Source organism: Eubalaena glacialis, chromosome X (assembly GCF_028564815.1).
Source record: "Eubalaena glacialis isolate mEubGla1 chromosome X, mEubGla1.1.hap2.+ XY, whole genome shotgun sequence".
Classification (NCBI taxonomy): Eukaryota; Metazoa; Chordata; class Mammalia; order Artiodactyla; family Balaenidae; genus Eubalaena; species Eubalaena glacialis.
In genome coordinates, this window is record NC_083736.1 from 15260710 (window position 1) to 15274838 (window position 14129).

The 14129-nt window shown below is 42.9% G+C and overlaps 1 protein-coding gene and 1 pseudogene across 5 annotated transcripts in view; one reads left to right on the forward strand and one right to left on the reverse strand.

Annotated features, from left to right (window-relative positions):
- Positions 1-14129, reverse strand: part of RAI2 (retinoic acid induced 2) — a 402411-nt gene that overhangs the window by 126784 nt on the left and 261498 nt on the right. The gene's annotated exons all lie outside the window — the stretch shown is intronic.
- On the forward strand, positions 2177-3416 carry LOC133081707 (protein Mdm4-like; annotated as a pseudogene).

A 14129-nucleotide genomic window follows, 5' to 3' on the forward strand; every position in this document is an offset into this window, starting at 1 on the left:
AAACACTTCCATAGCACTGACTGTGTGCCAAGCACTGTAATGAGCGCTCTACATCCCAACTCATTTAATCCTCACAAATACCCTGTGGCACAGTTACTGTTACTATCATCCCCATTGTAAAGAAACAGAGGCAAAGAGAGGTTAAGTACCTTGCCCATCACACAGCTGGCAAGTGGCACCAAGCAGGATTTGAACCCAGGCAGGCCCTCATTGCTCCAGAATCCACGCCTTCAAACTGCTGTGCTCTGCTGGGAAAAGGACCTTGAAGCCCGGCAAGAACTCTGCATGGCCTCAGTCTCTCTTTCCAGCCCTCCTTAGGGGTTTTTCCCTAGCCCGGTGGTTCTTGAACCCTGAGCGCACATTAAAATCACGCAAGGAGTTTGAAAAATAATACTCATTCCTCAGGGCCCCCCTCACAGAGATTTCGATTTAACTGAGTCACTCTGATCTGGACCTCAGGATTTTTCAAAGCCGCCCACAAGGATCTACTGCGTAGCTGGGTCTGAGAACCGAGGTGGCTAGGTCCTCCCCTCTAGCAAGCTGGGCTACCCCCAAGCCCAGTCCTCTAATTTGGCGCTTCTCAAATGCTAATGTGCAAATTAATCAGCTAAGGACCTGATTAACATGCAGATTCTGATTCAGCAGGCTCGGGGTGCGGTGAGGTGGGCCAGAAACTCAGCATTTCTAACCAGCTCCCAGGGTTTGCTGGTGCTGCTCGTTCATGGACCACCTCTGGAGTAGCGGTGGTCCTTAGACCAGAAGCCTCTGCATCCCCTGCTTGTTAGAAGTGCAGACTCTCAGGCCCCACCCAAGACCAACTAAGTCAAAATCTGCATCTGAATGCACATTCGAGTTTGGGAAGTGCTGCTCAAATCCTGAGCTTCCCACAGATGCTGGGAATGGGTTTCAGATGTGCCAAGGTATTGTCTCCCCTCAGCTCTCAGGAACTTGGTCAGTGACCTCCAGGGTCCAGCTGCAAGCAGCCTCACTGACCCCATGTGTATGCAAATATTCTAAGATTCGCCACTGACCACCATGGAGAAAAGGGTGAGAAGTCCTGTTCTAATCGAGTCTTGCTGCCCCCTTGCCTCACACTTCCAGCAAGCCTTTGCTCACACTGTTTCTCCCAACTGGGTGGCCTCTGACCAACCTTACCTAATTTCTGAAGTTCAAGCTCATGTCCTAGTTCTTCTTCTATGGAACCATTCCCATTTCCATGTGGCCATTTCAGTCCAACAGACTTTTTTTTTTCGTCTAACAAACACATGATAGCGTTTCCTATGTGCCAGGCACTATTCTAACCTTTAACATTATTCATTCATTTAACTCCCATTTTACAGGTCAGAAAAACTGAGGCACAGAGCAGTGGGGTAAGTTTCAAGGTCACATAGCTAATGAATGGTAGTGTCAAGATTCAAACCCAAATAATCTGGCTTCAGAATCACCACACTGAACCACAACACTAAGATTCTTCTTGCTGCTGTGGGACTTAGAGAAGAATTTGCAAATGATACAGAGTGTGGACAGTGAAAGAAAAGATATTTGTTTTCCGTGGCTGCTGCAACAAAGTACTACAAACTGGGTGGCTTATAATAACAGAAATGTGTTCTTTCACAGTTCTGGAGACCAGAAGTCCAAGCTCACATTGTCGGCAGGCTCATGCTTCCTTTGGAGGCTCTAGGGAAGGATCCTTCTTTGCCTCTTTCTGGCTTCTTGGTGGTCGCCAGCAATCCTCCATGTTCCTTGGCTTACAGACACGTCACCCCATCTCTGCCTCCATCATCACATGGCCTTCCACTCTGTGTCTCTCTGTGTCCTCTCCTCTCCTTAAAAGGACACCAGTCATTGCCTCAGGGCCCACCCTGGTCCGTATGGATGGATTCATCTTTAATTACATCTGCAAAGACCCTATTTCCAAATAAGGTCACATTCTGAGTTTCCAGGTGGACATGAATTTGGGGGGGGGGATGCTATTCAACCCAGAACAGAAGAGCATAGAGATTGTCTCAGGGAAGAAAGTGTCTCTTAAAACTCCTCAGCTGTTCACTGTTTGGAAATACTGCTGAAGCCTTTGGACCCATGACCGACGCCCTCCAGATGCAGTGGAGGTGCAGCAAGCAAACCATGGAGTAGCTGGACATTCGGGTCAACGGACTGCAATTTCCTCAGTGCCAAAATGACAGCATTTTCCACCTCCATCCAGGGTTGAACATCTGATAGTGCTTGCAGGTTCTCTCCAGACCAAATCGATCAGACTGATTTTTGTGTACAACAGGTACAATAAAGCTGCCACTTCTGAGGATTTTGCAGGTGGCAGGTACAAAGGTGACACGTGCACTGTTCAAGTGGTCAGGCAATATCCAGGTCAGCATATACTGGTGAAGCAGGCTCAGGGATCCTGTGGTGGAGATCTTTCAGGAGAACTACTTGGACATCAGCACTTCTCTGTGAAATATCCAAGTCCTTTCTATGACAAGCTAAGAAGGAATCCTGTCACCACCACTCCAGGGCTACAGCGTGGATATTCCAAGCCAAGACCAACTGAAGCAACATGCAGAGGAAAGTTCTAACGCCAGGAAAAGAAACAAAGAGGTTGGTATCCCTATGCTGCCGACCTTACCACATACATGCAGAAATCCTAGAGAGGGAGATATGTCCTACATTGTTTTAGGCATTGTTTTAGGCATTGTTTTAGGATGACGTGTGGATTTTGAATGAGTCAGTATTAGAGCAGTTAAATGCTGGAATAAAAGTGGAAGCTGCTAATACAGATCAAACAAGTAAAAAAAAATATGGAACGGAAGTGACAAAAGGTAATGGAAATAGAAAAAAATGACCGTGGGGACGCTACATCCTTATGTACTGACACGGATGGAGAAGTTGCTTCTGAGGATGAGTGGTAGTGTTACTGAGTGCAAGAAATCAAACTCTTCAAACGAGAGGTGTTTCCATGCTGGGCCCTGAGGAAAGATCAGTATTCAAACTGTGCCAAGTGAACCCATTAGCTCATCATTCCTGTTATCACTGCCCCACCTGAAAAGAAGGAAAATGAAGGAATTGATGTCCCTTATTGCCAAAGAACCATTTCGGCCAAAGATCTTATAAAAAAGGAAGAACAACACAAAACTTTTTGACCTCTGTAGCTCAGAGGAATTCTCGGATTTGGCTCACAGTTCTGAGAGCCCAGAGACCATCTCAAGCACAGGAGAACTATCAGGCGGCCTTTCGGAGCACAGAGCAATCTCTTGAAGCCGTGTAGCATGGGTGAGAAGCACCCATGAGATGGGAATATTATTCATGGAAGCACAGGCCACCTTGTCACTTGTCACAGCACCAAAAGATTAAAGAAGCCTGGGGTTTCAAGCCCTCTTTGCAAGAAGATTCCGCTGGTTATTAAGATTTTATGGCCAAGCTGAATCGGTGGGTTGCAGAGAAATGATTACCAGGGCCAGGTCAGGATAAAATCATCAGTACTGAGCATCTCCACTCAGTGTGACGTGGGGCATCATCCATCGTTCATTGGTTCATGCAATTCATGCATTTTCCTTTCTAAATCCATACGGAATTCAAGAGCAATTCTTTAAAACTAGATTATCAATCTGGGGACTCCATTTACATGAGAAGTTACTTTAATCACTACATTGTTCTTCAAAAAAAGGTTCTGGGGGGAGCAATTACAAAGATAAATGGGAAAATACATTCATTGACCAAAGTCTCTGAAGATTAACCTTTTCCCTAGTTAATTTTACTCCCCACACTTCTCTTCTATTCCGCTGGAGAATGTCCTTAGGCATAAAAATCCAAGGTGGCTATGAGAAAAACACTAAAGGTAATAATCAAAAAACATAAATAATGTGACATGCTATTGATGACTTTACCTTACAGTCAAGCTACATGGTTCTGAGAAACCTACTCTTCAGAAAGAGTAAGAATCTTGAAAAAAGAGATTTATTCCACATATGCCTAGAACAATGGTTATTAAACTTCTTGCTAACATACCCTTAAAAGAATTTTGAGAAACTGTACACTCTTTTCCACATTTTAAAAATTGAAGTGGGGCTTCCCTGGTGGCGCAGTGGTTGAGAGTCTGCCTGCCAATGCAGGGGACACGGGTTCGAGCCCTGGTCTGGGAAGATCCCACATGCCGCGGAGCAACTAAGCCCGTGCGCCACAACTACTGAGCTTGCGCATCTGGAGCCTGTGCTCCGCAACGGGAGAGGCCACGACAGTGAGAGGCCCGCACACCGCGATGAAAAGAGGCCCCTGCTCGCCGCAACTGGAGAAAGCCCTCGCACAGAAACGAAGACCCAACACAGCCAAAAATAAATAAATAAATAAATAAATTAATTAATTAATTAAAAAAAATTGAAGTGTAGTTAATAAAAAATAAAATACACAGATCTTAAGGGTTGCTTTCCTATGAACTGTAGACATTTGAGCACCCACCACTGAAAACAAGCTATAGCAAATTTCCATCACCCCCAAATTGCCCTCATGCCCCTTTCCAGGTAATCCTCCATTTACTGACTCTCACCCTAGATTAGTTTTCTTTTGGCACATCTTTAATTTGATATCTAAAATTTTAAAATACACATAATTACTTACAAAGAAAAAAATGATTAGCTAAAGCTTTCCATAGTTCCTTGGTGAGGAAGGATTGAAAGTGAATATGGAACCACCTTGTGTACTATTTATAGTCTGCTATATACACACTTTGACTTAAAGGTGCCTAATTCTCACAGTTTGGGCTTAGGTATTCTCTCAGTCTTTTCTTGGCGCTCTTTATTTATTATATCCTGAATAAAATAACCTCACTGGGATTGGTAAGAACATTTGCAACTACGAGTTTAGTGCTCAAAGTTAACCAATCAGGTCAACGGTACCCTTTCTAGAATGCTGCCTTCCTTAACAAGAGTTAGGAAGGGGAGGTAGGAAAGTGTGCTCCCTGCTATATTTGATCATTCCGCTGGCATTTGTCATAGCCTGCCTTGAACCATTGGATAACTGTTCATGGATGGTATATTTTATTCCCCAGCTAGACTGAGATATAATGACAAGGGAACAGAAATTGGAACCAGGAGACCTGGGTAGAAGATTCAGTTCTACCCTTATGTGATCACGGATAGATTCCTCAAACTCTCTGAGCCTCTGTAGACTCTCTTAAATGGGACTAAAACCCACCTCGCTGGGAAAAAATTAGATAAGAAGAATAAAAGTGCTTTGTAAAATGTCAAGTTCTCATCACTGGGATTTTCTCATTATTCCTTTAATCAGGAGTTCACTCTTATGCTTCTTTTAACCCTCGTTGAGCGTTGCATGTAGAAGGTCTTAACAAGTATGTGTTAATTGAATGATATATTTGTTTATAATAAACAACAATAAAGAGTTGTAAATGTTATTTTTTAGGGAATCAAAAATTTACAAATTAGATTCTCAATTTGCACATACATATGAGTACAGAACTCTTATCTCTGCTTAATATACATATATAAGGTACAAGAAACAAGCCACAGTTTACGGAAGAGTGATCTGCAAGTTTCCTTCCTTTATTAATTTGAAGATCTATATGTAAAATTACCACTACTTATTCTTCTTCCACCAGGAAAGTTAAGTAATATCAATACCACATAGTGTAACCTCTCTTTGGAGCATCTACTTTCCATCCTTAATCACATCTGTAGTTCTCCTGAGAACCGTTTCAAACATTTTCACACTTGTATAAATTGTAAAGCGCAGAATAAGAAATACTGTTCCGCTAAGAGCATGCCATAGTTGATTTTATGAATCTGGATAATTTAAAAGTCCACCGAGCAAACCACTGTTAAGGTCCCAACTATGAACCAGGTATTCAAACAGGAATTTGGATACAAAAACAAGATGAAGGGGGGCGGGGTGCTGGTCAAGATGGATAAGCCCTCTACATCCTATCTGCCCCACTGATTACATCTGAAAGCTCTAGACAGGAGACAAAAATAACTACGACCACAGTTCACTGAGGACTTGGAAAATAAAATAATAGCAGGCAGATTGGAAAGGGAAATAAAACTTGAAGAAGTCAGTACTATGTTGAATTTCTTGTTGTTGTTGTTTTTCCTCTTTTATTTCCCGGTTTTGTCCCCAAGGTAGCCCAAGTTGCAGAACTGTGCAGTGGCTCCATCCACCTTGAGGCTCCTCCTTCCCAAACATTCTGAGTCCTCTCTACTCAGCTGAGGGGAAAGAGAAGGAGGACCACATGTAAGAGGTTTTCATGGGCCAGGCCCATTCATGGGAATTGGTGCACATCACTTTCATCCACATTCCATTGGTCAGGACTCAGTCACACAGCCACCCCTAACTGCAAAGGATGCTGGGAAATGTAGTCCAGCTGTGAGCCCAAGAGGAAAAAAGTAAAATATGGATACTAGTTAGCACTAAAATAGTCTGCGCCACATAAGTGCTTTGGTAGACAAAGGGGTGTACAGAGAGCTTTGTGAACATAGAGGAGGGACTTCTAAATCAGAACAGGGAGACAGAGACCAGAGAAGGCTTTCTGAAGGACAGGACATGAATTTTGCAGGATAATCAAGAGGGTGAAAAGGGGAGCATGGGAGGAGACCACAGCATGTGCAAAGATGCAGAGGCAGGAAATGTGCGAATGAGTTTGGGAGAGCCCAAGTGATTCCCTCTTCCTTAGGCATTAGCTGTATGAAGAAAGAGCCAGGAGGAGATGAGTCTGGAAAGGGAGGCAGGAGCCAAGATTTGAGCCAGAAAAACTCTGCAGCATCACTGATGTATTTAAAGCAGAGGCCCAGAGCATTTGATTTCTAATTTAGAAAGAGCCTGGTAATTATGTAGAGGGTGGCTGGAGCCAGGAATAGGAATTAGGAGACTTCCCATTTTCTAGGCAAGAAGCAACATGGGCTTGAAGTAAGCAGTAGGGTGCAGTGACAGGATCAGATATGAGATTTGAGATACTCATGAGTCAAAATCTATAGAACTTAGTAACTGATTGAGTATGGTAGATGATATTATGACAGGAGTCAAGGAAAATTCCTAGCTTTCATTCATTTACTGACTCATTCATTCATTCAACAAATATTTATTGACTATCTACTGTGTGTGTGTTCCTCTAGGTGCTGGAGACACAACAGTGAATAAACAAGCAAAGTTCCTGTCCTCATAGAGTTTACATTCTGGTGGAAGATTTTAAAACATTAACAAATATAAATTTACAGTGTGATTAGGGTTGCGATATTTAGCAAATAACGTGTTATGTTTGAGATGTCCTTGTGGGACATCTGTGTGAGGGTTGGTTAACTGCATGTTATTTCTATGAGTCTGTTGCTCAGGAGAGAAGCCTTGGCCACAGATGTAGACTTGGGAGTCATGAGCATATGGGTAGTTGTATGTGACCAAAAAAACCCAAAAAAAACAAAAAACCAAGAAAACAACAACAACAAAAAACCCAGTAAGGGAATTCATTGGCCGAGGACACCAAAAAGTTCAGGGTTGTTTCTCCAGCTTCAAGCATAGCTGGATCCAAAGGTTTAAATGACAGTATTGGATTTCTGTCTTCTTTTTTCCTCTCTTGGACTTTCTTGGGCTTGATGGCCCCTGGCAACCCCAAAGTCCCCAATTCACATATATTCATTCAACAATTCAGCAGAAGTTTGCTTTTGGTTTGGTTCTTCTCGTAGTTCCAGTGGAAAAGTCTCAGTGAAGACTATGATTGGTACACTGGGGGTTACATGTCTATTTCTGAGCCAAGGCCTGTAACTCAGAGCATGACACTTGGGGGATGAATAGAAAAAGACAACCCTGCAAAAGAGATGGAGAAGGAGTGGCCAGAGCAGTAGGAGAAGATCCTGAAGCCAGTGATGTCCCAGAAACCAACTCAGTGAGTTTCAAAAAGGACTGAGTCAACAGTCACAGAGGAGGCAGTGAAAACCAGGACAGGAGGAGATGCGACCCAGTACCCTGACCATAAAAGGCCATCAGGTAAAAGGCTAGGCAGTGCCCTTCGGAGGATGGAAGGTGGTATTAAGGAGAAGCTGGTAGAAAGTACACCAGATGTCTGGGAGGAGGATCTGGGAAATTAACTAAATCAAATGGCTCTAAATGTCTCAGCTTCTCGAACTGAGAGGCATATCAAGAGGACCAGGAAAGCCATGGGCTGAACATGAAGCATCTCTCCTGACTCTCAATTCTGCTATATTATGGTGCAGGATGCAAAAATCTGTGGGGATTTTAAGTGAAAACATTAAACTTTAAAGAGATTTGTACTTGGAAGAGGACTCCTTCAGACTATACTCCCAGAGTTCCTTGCAGTAAGCACTCCTTCCTCTCTGGCTGGGGGTATGTGGGTAAAAAGAACAGGAGGCATGGCTGTTAGTTGTTTGAGCACTTGCCTGCTGTTCTATGGGAAAAGAGATCACAGTTCAAGGATGTTTTAGGACAGATCCACTTACGAATAATGATAATGATGCCTATCATTTGTGAAGCACTTACCACGTAACAGGCACTGTCCTAAGAGCTTGACCTTGGTTATGCCTCACAATAACCCCATGGGATGGAGCACTGTTATAATCACTCCTGTTTTAAAGATGAGGAAGCTGATGCACAGAGAGGTTAAATAACTTACCCAAAGTCACACAGCTCTGGATTTAAACCTAGGGAGTCTGGCTTTTGAGCCAGTGTCCCTAACCACTGCACTACTGCACCGTTGTTCAGTCCCATAGTTTCCATATGGGCCAGTGCTTTTGCCAGACTGTAGCTTCTGATACAGGTTCAGAAAAGAAGGTCATTCCTCATACAATGGTCTGTGAATTTCTAGAAGAGGCAGGGTTGGGGAAGCACCATCTGGCAGCTGGGTCTCACCTCTGCCCTACCCAGCCTGTCAACTGGTGATTCAATGGCCATGCCACAGAGGCCCAGAAGCCCTACTCCCCAGGCAGCTTTGCACTGTAACCTTGGAACCATGGGAATTTGTTAGTCCACTGGGTGATGTTTATCTGAACCCTGCAATTACCTTTTTGTTTGGACTTGCACTTTTAATTTTTATTGGTTTTAATGCATTCCCCAAATGAAAGAATAATTTCAGAGGTGCTTTATACAATAGCTGGTTTCATTAAAGCATTTCAAGTTAAGCTTTTTATAACCTAAGGATGAAGAAAAAAACAAATCTGCAATTTCACAGTACTAATCTGTTTTCTTTGAATTCATATGCATAAATTACTTTTTACTTTATTTCTGAATGTATACAAAGGTAGCTCAAGCAGTATATGAACCCCCATAGCCCCGTCAACCAGCAATGACCATTTACCCATGGCCAATCTCGCCCATTTCCTGCCCTCTCCCTATATCATCTTGAAGGAAAAACCAGACATCATATCATTTCATTCACAAAAATTTCAGGACATATTCCTAAAAGATAAGGATTATTTTTAAAAACATAGCCACGATACCATGATTATAATTCCTTAACACCAGCAAATAGCCAGTCCATGTTCATATTTCCATAAATTATTTTTAAAATTCTGCTTATTCTACAGCTCTATACCCCTTCAATATTATTAACTTGACTGTTTTTGTTATTGTTGATACATAGTTTAAATTTTTTTCATTATGAAAAATTCAAACCCACAAATGTAGAGAGAATAGTATGATGAACCCCCGTACCCATCACTCAGCTTCAACAATTATCTATATTTGGCCAGTCTTGCTTCATCTGCTTTCCCCTTTCCATCTTCCCCTTTCACTGGCTGTTTATAAAGCAATCCTCAGATAACATTTCCTGTCATTGGGCATGCAGTCTTAGCTTGGTCAGCAGCAAGAAAATGCAGAGGTGTTTTCTGGTAGGCATTTATATATTTATTTCATTTCTAAATCCCTAGAAAAGGATTTGATTAAATGTAACATTTTTAGCGGATCAGATAAACTTACACTTGGTGTTTTGCTGTCTCTTTTTTTTTCCCTGAGCAATGTTTAAAATAAAACCAAATTCTGAACAAATGGCACTAATAGTCTATGACATGAATACCAAACAGAATATTTGTGTCACACACTCTCTGTCAGCTGTGCCCAGATCTTTTTTTTTTTAATTTATTTATTTTATTTTTGGCTGCGTTGGGTCTTCGTTGCTGCGCGCGGGCTTTTCTCTGGTTGCGGCGAGAGGGGACTACTCTTCGTTGCGGTGCGCGGGCTTCTCATTGCGGTGGCTTCTCTTGTTGCGGAGCATGGGCTCTAGGCGTGCGGGCTTCAGTAGTTGTGGCACATGGACCCAGTAGTTGTGGCTCACAGGCTCTAGAGCGCAGGCTCAGTAGTTGTGGCGCACGGGCTTAGTTGCTCCGCGGCATGTGGGATCTTCCCAGACCAGGGCTCGAACCCGTGTCCCCTGCATTGGCAGGCGGATTCTTAACCACTGCGCCACCAGGGAAGCCCCCAGATCTTTAAAAGTACACATTTTTCCAAGACTAACTGAATAAAAGCTGAAACGCAAAATTTTAAGCCTAACTATAATTTTGAAAAACAAAAAAAAACCAAAAAAGTAAAGAGACACCATCAGCTGGTTTAGATTCCAAATGGGGCCTGAATCATGACACTCCACTGGCAAAGCCCCTGGGTTCCTCTCACACTCCTTCTGGGTTTTAAAATCCACTGTTTTCCAAACAGCTCTTGGGGGACTTTTGAGAATCGTGCATCTGCTTGCCTGGGAGACAGAAGAAATAGTTCAGGCTTTGGGTTCTCATAAGGTAGCACCACAGATCACAATTTGTTGAGATTTACTGAGATGACCTTGTTTTGTCTTGTGGAGAGTTACCATGAAATCCACAGTAACACCCACAATAACTGTGAAATCATAGCGCGCCACCATATTGCTCATGCTGCTGTTGCCACCACAAGCAAATGACAAATGACAGCCATATTGGCTTGTACACCATTAAGAACCCGGGGGTAATGAAAACTTGTCACAGGTTAGGTCAAGCAACTAGCAAGAGAAGTGTGGTTCAGCATTTTCAGTGCTAACAGCAGAAAATCTGGGCAAACAAAAAGTGATTGGTTGGACTTCCCTGGCGGCGCAGTGGTTAAGAATCTGCCTGCCAAGGCAGGGGACATGGGTTCGATCCCTGGTCAGGGAAGATCCCACATACCGCGGAGCAGCTAAGCCCATGCGCCACAACTACTGAGCCTGCAGGCCACAACTACTGAAGCCCGCGTGCCTAGAGCCGGTGCTCCACAACAAGTGCAGCAAGAGATGCCACCGCAATGGGAAGCCCGCGCACCGCAACAAAGAGTAGCCCCCGCTCGCCGCAACTAGAGAAAGCCCGTGCATAGCAACGAAGACCCAATGCAACCAAAAAATAATTAATTAATTAATTAATCAATTTTTAAAAAAGTGACTGGTTAGGATTGTAAATTGGTTCAATACTTTTGCAAAAGGTTTGGCAGTACCTATTAAAGCTAAACGTGCATATACCCTATGGTCCAAGCAATTCCACTTTATGGTGCTATAGGTCAGAATAGTGCTTACCCTGGGGCACTGGCTGAGGGGGGGCAAGAGTGAGCTTTCTGGGGTTCTGGAAATGTTCTGTATATTGATCTGATGGAGGTCACACAGGTGTAGACATAGGTAAACATTCACTGAACTGTGCACTCTCCTGTAAGTAGACCTCAAAAGAGAAAAGTAATTTATAAAAATTCAGAATAAAGAGGATTTGCAAAGTGCTGGCAACTTAAGGGGACCTCTGTCTCTGGATTAAGACAAACTGCTATGCTCGGCAGGAACTCATAGCTTCTCAGGTAGAAAACCCCCAATCAAAAGCTGGGGCTTAGGGTGAAGTCTCTACTTTCCCCTAAGACAGTTGGTCTCACCCATCCCTTTCTCCAAGAACTTGGGTCCCACTGAGATAAAGACCCACCTTTTCTAGAAGGGCATTGCTATATTTTCAGGCACTGATAAAGACCTTACTTCTGGCACTGTTTGACTGTTCAAATGGCCTTTCTTTGATGAATTGAGTCCAGTGCTTGATGGTCAGGTTGCTTTTGAATCGTCCTTTCTTGGCAAAGTCAGAACTGTCATATCATATCCCAAATCACTTTTTAAAATTAAGTTACATGGCAGGCTCTGTTGATATTGCTTACTATTTGTTCATAGCTATATTGTAGCCTCTGCCATTTAACACTGCGTTTGAGTATCCTTTATTCATTTTGTGTTTAGTAATTCAGGTGCATCCATTTGGTGGTAAATCATTGAAAAACCACCACAGCTAAGTTTCTACATTGATATGCTACTGGCAGAGGAGTGTAACTCTCCCAATGCTTATACCTGGTAAGCATTACTTGCACTAAGTTCCTCTCCATTCTCAGATGTCAGAGAAATTTTATTTTGTAGAGGGAGGCAGACCTGTACCTTAGGTCCTCAACCTGAGAAACAAATGGACTCCTGGTGAGTCCAGCATTGAGACAGTCCCTCTTAAATCGCCAGCCCCTTGCAAAGGAGGCAGACCTGATGGAAAAGCATCAAGCTGTCAGTGGATGGATGTGGTTTTCAGTTTATGATGAGAAAATGGGAGAGACACAAACAAAAAACAAAACCCCGAAGTTTGAAGAGCACAGAGAAGCTTGGAGTCAAAATATGAATAAATCCAAGCGCATTTTCTAGGTTAAAGTGGTTTTATGTTTGTTTATATGTAGGCATAGGAAATGTGATAGTATTAATGCATGTATATGGCTATGATTTAGAAGGAATTGATGCTAAATTGGGAAACAAAGCGATGTTACATGAACCAAAACTGAACACTATTTTATTATTTATGACTTGGTATCACAACCTTATGGCATCTTTTAAATAAGAAAAAAAAACCTGTTAGGATATAATGAATTAAAGCTGTGGAAGCTTTCTACAGATAAACAATGCTCTATATTTCAAGGCATTACATTCCCTGGATATTTTTATTTGATTTTAATTCAATGGTCAAATTTTTATGGCTGTGTGAACAGTTGAGAAAGGTTCCATCAGCTGCTTTTGAATTATTATAATAGGGGGAAACATAGTATACCTTTGCTATTTAAAAGATTTTTAAAAGATCAGAACATGTTCTACTTCATGGTATCAAACACAGAGCAAAATGGCTCTAATTGGGAACATACTTGGGCAAACGACTAGATTAAAATGACTGAGAGTTATAAATGTCTGAAATGTCTATTTCAGGCACAAGTAGGGGAAATGGCACTAATTTCTAGAGTGCACACACAATGATTAAATTAGCCCGGAGAGATGAAGAGTATATCAGCATGTACCCTGGAGAAGAAACGCCATATGAATCAAGAATGAGCCAATCAACTCTTTAGTGAGTGGCGTCACCATGAGAAAGGCCTCCGCTGATTGCTGCTACCCCTCCAATCACATGATCATCTAACTAGCTCATTTCTCCAGAATCCCATTACCTTCCTCTGTAGTATCCACCAAACTAAATAAAATACAATCTGCAACTCCGTCCCTTAGCCAATTGCTCTTTGTGGTCCTTTTTAGATCCTTTTAAGTAAGTCCCAATAGATGGACCAGGCTTATATTGGTATAATGGAAAATGCCAACTAACCTTTGACTTTTGACTTAACCTCTGACTCAGTGGACACCAACATTTATGTCCTCTCCTCAGCCTTGCTTTTGGAATAAGTTGGTGGATCATACCAATCAAGATATGCAAAGACCCAGATATGCACACGTCTAGTCCCCATGCACACGCAGGCACTTTGCTGCTCTTAGCTGCTAACTCCTGGGCCCAACAAACAAGATCGGGGCACCCCCTGCCTCCCTTGTTTCAACCTATCTGGATGTGTGTGGTTAGAGAATAGTCTAAGATGAGAGGAAATGGTCTGCATGGCAGCAGGTTTATGGTGTGGATGCTGAATAAAGGGGCAGTCACTGTTGGTAGGGGCCCTGCCCACATCCCCTGTGCACTAACCTCTCCAGTATATGCTGACAGTGTCCTACTTCAAGCAGTGTCTGCGATTCCCTGCCTGAGGTTTTCTCTTGGCCTGAGAATAGAGGAATCTAGAAAGGCCATGGCGTAAGCACCTCGTGAAAGCAGCCCTCATTCGACACTGGATGGATTGAGAGGTAAATACACCAGCTTCCTTGCCCCTCAGTT